The sequence below is a fragment of the Coregonus lavaretus genome (genome assembly GCF_964263955.1).
Source record: "Coregonus lavaretus genome assembly, chromosome: 32".
Classification (NCBI taxonomy): Eukaryota; Metazoa; Chordata; class Actinopteri; order Salmoniformes; family Salmonidae; genus Coregonus; species Coregonus lavaretus.
Genome location: NC_140019.1, coordinates 35,778,649 through 35,784,735, shown reverse-complemented (window position 1 = coordinate 35,784,735; position 6,087 = coordinate 35,778,649).

Below are 6,087 nucleotides of genomic sequence, written 5' to 3'. Positions count from 1 at the left end.
AGGATCTGAGGGCCCATGCCAAATCTATTCAGCTTCCTGAGGAGGAAGAGACAGTGTCTGCTAAGGTGGGTTCAAATGACAAATCATCAAATACATAAAACAATATTAAACATTAAGACACGACCACTGAAAATTACTAATCAGAGCTACTTACACAAAAATGTGTAATGAAAGTTAATTTAAGTAGAAGGGACTCAAAATGTGTATGTTCACTACAACAAATATTCAGGTTTAAGTAACTTCAGTCGTTATAGTTCAGAATACATAATGCAATTTAGTGTAAAATAAATCATAAAACACAAAACAGTTAAGTATTTAGAACTTAAAAAGATAACGATGTACAGTTGAAGTCAGAAGTTTACGTACACTTAGGTTGGAGTAATTAAAACTTGTTTTTCAACCATTCCACCATTTCTTGTTAACAAACTATAGTTTTGGCAAGTCGGTTAGGACATCTACTTTGTGCATGACACAATACATTTTTCCTACAATTGTTTACAGACAGATTATTTGACTTATAATTCACTGTATCACAATTCCAGTGGGTCAGAAGTTTACATACACTATGATGACTGTGCCTTTAAACAGCTTGGAAAATTCCAGAAAATGATGTCATGGATTTAGAAACTTCTGATAGGCTAATTGACATCATTTGAGTCAATTGGAGGTGTACCTGTGGATGTATTTCAAGGCCTACCTTCAAACACAGTGCCTCTTTGCTTGACATCATGGGAAAATCAGAAGAAATCAGCCAAGACCTCAGAAAAAGAATTGTAGACCTCTACGTTCATCTGTACAAACAATAGTACACAAGTATAAACACCATGGGACCACGCAGCCGTCATACCGCTCAGGAAGGAGACGCGTTCTGTCTCCTAGAGATGAACGTACTTTGGTACGAATGTGCAAATCAATCCCAGAACAACAGCAAAGGACCTTGTGAAGATTCTGGAGGAAACAGGTACAAAAGTGACTATATCCACAGTAAAAACGAGTCCTATATTGACATAACCTGAAAGGCCGCTCAGCAAGGAAGCTCCAAAACCGCCATAAAAAAGCCAGACTACGGTTTGCAACTGCACATGGGGACAAAGATCGTACTTTTTGGAGAAATGTCCTCTGGTCTGATGAAACAAAAATAGAACTGTTGACCATCGTTATGTTTGGAGGAAAAAGGGGGTTGCTTGCAAGCCGAAGAACACCATCCCAACCGTGAAGTACGGGGGTGGCAGCATCATGCTGTGGGGGTGCTTTGCTGCAGGAGGGACTGGTGCACTTCACAAAATAGATGAGGAAGGAAAATTATGTGGATATATTGAAGCAACATCTCAATCCTATAGAAAATGTGTGGGCAAAACTGAAAAAGCGTGTGTGAGCAAGGAGGCCTACAAACCTGATTCATCCAACTTATTGTGGGAAGCTTGTGGAAGGCTACCCGAAACATTTGACCCAAGTTAAACAATTTAAAGGCAATGCTACCAAATATTAATTGAGTATTTGTAAACTTCTGACCCACTGGGAATGTGATGAAAGAAATAAAAGCTTAAATAAATCATTCTCTCTACTATTATTCTGACATTTCACATTCTTATAATAAAGTGGTGATCCTAACTGACCTAAGACAGGGAATTTTTACTAGGATTAAATGTCAGGAATTGTGAAAAACTGAGTTTAAATGTATTTGGCTAAGGTGTATGTAAACTTCCGACTTCAACTGTAGGTGGAGATGTCACTTTATTACATTAAGTATTCAACACTGACATACCGTGCCTTCGGAAAGTATTCACAACCCTTGACTTTTTCCACATTTTGTTGTGTTACAGCCTGAATTTAAAATTGATTAAATTGGGATTTTTGGTCACTGGCCTGCACACAATGCCCCATAATGTCAAAGTGGGAATTATGTTTTTAGAATGTTTTTACTAATTAATTAAAAATAAAAAGCTGACAGTCAATAAGTATTCAACCCATTTGTTATGGAAAGCCTAAATATGTTCAGGAGTAAACATTTGCTTAACAAGTCACATAATAAGTTGCATGGACTCACTCTGTGTGCAATAATAGTGTTTAATATGATTGTTGAATGACTACCTCATCTCTGTACCCCACACTTATTATACAATTATTTGTAAGGTCCCTCAGTCGAGCAGTGAATTTCAAACACAGATTGAACCACAAAGACCAGGGACGTTTTCCAATGCCTCGCAAAGAAGGGGACCTATTGCTAGATGGGTAAATAAAACAAAAAGCAGACATTGAAATATCCCTTTGAGCATGGTGAAGTTATTAATTACACTTTGGATGGTGTATCAATACACCCAGTCACTACAAAGATACAGATGTCCTTCCTAACTTACTTGCCGGAGAGGAAGGAAACCGCTCAGGGATTTCACCATGAGGCCAATGGTGACTTTAAACTAGTTTAATGGCTGTGAAAGGAGAAAACTGAGGATGGATCAACAACAAATAAAATACCAGATGGTAGAATCCTCTGCATAAATTAACCTACATAAAAGTAAATGTAAAATGGGATATGAACATAAGAAATCCAGACATATGAAATACTTGAGTAGTCTAAATTATTATTATAAATATCAACAGCCTAATATAATCATAACAATAAATATCTATCTTGATTTCTCTTGAGATATGGTGGCTGCTGAACAAAGCTGATCATTTTGTGAACCTACATGCATTCTACCATCTGGTATTTTATTTGTGCCTCTAAATTTCCAATTTCCATGGCAACGCGAAGGAGGCAGGTAGCAGTAAGTGTCTAAATGTTTTCCCCTGAATAAAATAGAACCACTCACAGGGTTCATAAGGCTACAACTGAACCGAGGGCATTTGGTATAGGACAGACCAGAGCCATATATTTAGAGAGTTGGGACATTGTATTATAATCTGTTCCAGAGCCATATATTTAGAGAGTTGGGACATTGTATTATAATCTGTTCCAGAGCCATATATTTAGAGAGTTGGGACAATTTATTATAATCTGTTCCAGAGCCATATATTTAGAGAGTTGGGACAACTTATTATAATCTGTTCCAGAGCCATATATTTAGAGAGTTGGGACAACTTATTATAATCTGTTCCAGAGCCATATATTTAGAGAGTTGGGACAACTTATTATAATCTGTTCCAGAGCCATATATTTAGAGAGTTGGGACAACTTATTATAATCTGTTCCAGAGCCATATATTTAGAGAGTTGGGACAACTTATTATAATCTGTTCCAGAGCCATATATTTAGAGAGTTGGGACATTGTATTATAATCTGTTCCAGAGCCATATATTTAGAGAGTTGGGACAACTTATTATAATCTGTTCCAGAGCCATATATTTAGAGAGTTGGGACAATTTATTATAATCTGTTCCAGAGCCATATATTTAGAGAGTTGGGACAATTTATTATAATCTGTTCCAGAGCCATATATTTAGAGAGTTGGGACAACTTATTATAATCTGTTCCAGAGCCATATATTTAGAGAGTTGGGACATTGTATTATAATCTGTTCCAGAGCCATATATTTAGAGAGTTGGGACAACTTATTATAGTCTGTTCCAGAGCCATATATTTAGAGAGTTGGGACATTGTATTATAATCTGTTCCAGAGCCATATATTTAGAGAGTTGGGACAACTTATTATAATCTGTTCCAGAGCCATATATTTAGAGAGTTGGGATAACTTATTATAGTCTGTTCCAGAGCCATATATTTAGAGAGTTGGGACATTGTATTATAATCTGTTCCAGAGCCATATATTTAGAGAGTTGGGACATTGAGGTTTTTGCATTATGATGCATTTACACTACAACATTGTATGGCTGCCATGTTAGCTCCCCGTTAATATTACATGGGGAATATTTAAACAATGATATGTAACGGAATGTCTAGAATTAGAAAATGTTCTTAAAGTTGTCCCAACTCTCTAAATATATGGCTATGGAATAGATTATAATACAATGTCCCAACTCTCTAAATATATGGCTCTGGAACAGATTATAATAAGTTGTCCCAACTCTCTAAATATATGGCTCTGGAACAGACTATAATAAATCTACTACTAAATAATCTACAATCTTCAAATCTATAATCTATAGTAGATTATGCCTACTATACTACTATACTATAATATACTATACTACTATACAATACTACTTTACTATACAATACCATACTGTACTGTACTGCACTGCACTGTACTATACTATAATATACTATACTGTACTAACCGAAAGGTTGCTGGATCGAATCCCCGAGCTGTCAAGGTAAAAATCTGTCGTTCTGCCCCTAAGCAAGGCAGTTCCCCCACTGTTCCCCTGGCACCACGGACGTGGATGTCGATTAAGGCAGCCCTCCGCACCTTTCTGATTCAGAGGGGTTGGGTTTAATGCGGAAGACACATTTCAGTTGAATGCATTCAGTTGTACAACTGGCTAGGTATCCCCTTTACCCTTTCCCCTTTATACTATAATATACTGTACTATACTATACTGTACTGTACTGTACTGTACTGTACTGTACTATACTATACTGTACTATACTGTGATATACAATACTGTACTACACTATACTTAAGCAATAAGGCACAAGGGGGTGTGGTATATGGCCAATATACCACTGCTAAGGGATGTTCTTAAGCACAACGCAACACGGAGTGCCTGGATCCAGCCCTTAGCCGTGGTATATTGGCCATATACCACAAACCCCCGAGGTGCATTATTGCTATTATAAACTGGTTACCAATGTAATTAGAGCAGTAAAAATACATGTTTTGTCATACCCGTCTGATATTCCACGGCTGTCAGCCATCAGCATTCAGGGCTCGAACCACCCAGTTTATAATATAATATAATCAACTATACTATACTATATGCCTACTATACTATATACTAAATATGCTAGAGATTAATCCCCACTCCAACAGTACCAATAAGATTATTTAGGATTATTAAAAGAGAGCTGGTTTGCGTTCCACTCATGCATCAAGCAGAACAGAAACAGCTGTATCAATTTAACAAAATCCTGGAAATCATGTTTGCCATTCTCCTATAGGCCTTGGCTCTTTTTACTGTACCTATTTTAATGCTTGTATCATCAATGTGTCTGAAAGTTTGTAATTGAGTATGTAATTGAACCCTGAAAAAATATTCAGTCCCAATTAACGAGAATATGAATAGATTGCTCCTACATTTTGTTCACAGTTTATGTGCTTATCTGCCGATAATGAGGCTGTCTATTGTAAAAAGGTGATGAAAATGACGCAATACTAACACCTCTCAATTGCTCGGGGCTTGAAGAATTAGCAGGTGTAAATCACAACGCATAAAGGTGATATGAATTCATTTTCCAGCTGGTAAAAACCCAGGCCCAGCAGAGGCCCTTCAAGCAATGTTTCGTCAATCTACATTAGTACAAGCTGACTATAAAACACAACAATGGTGACATAGAATAAAATTAAACGTAGAAGGAAATTAGGGACAATTTGAGTATGAAGAACAATGGCTGACCACTCAGGGACCATTCTCCATATATCATTGATTATACTATATTGACATACATGTTACGGAATAAGCAAGCTATATACTATTCCATATTCTATTATATTCTGTTCTGTTCCAGGATAGGCTAACGGTCGACTATTGTCCAAATAAAACGCATATTGTAGGCCTATAAGCTATTTGATTAGGCTACAGCATGACTCGAAATAAACTAAAAGCTTGGACTATTAATAATATGGCTCACGCAAGACTTGTCTCTATTACTCAAAGAAAGCCGTTTTAGTAAGGAGGAAATGTCGTGTTAGTAATAATAGCAGGGACGGGTTTTGACCTGTTGTTGGGTTGATCATGTCCGTTTGGCCCGACACATCTCTCGCTATGATTGTCTCTTTCTCATCCGTATTGACGGTGATCTGACGTAATTCCCAGAAAAGGTTCCTCATCTCTGTGTGTCGGCATATCAGAACAGTGAAGTTGTTTGCCATATCCTCATCTCATTCATGGCAAAAATGTGAATAAAAAAAATGCGTTTGATTCTGAGTCTGACATACCTTTTCTGAAACTCTTTCGGCTGAAGGT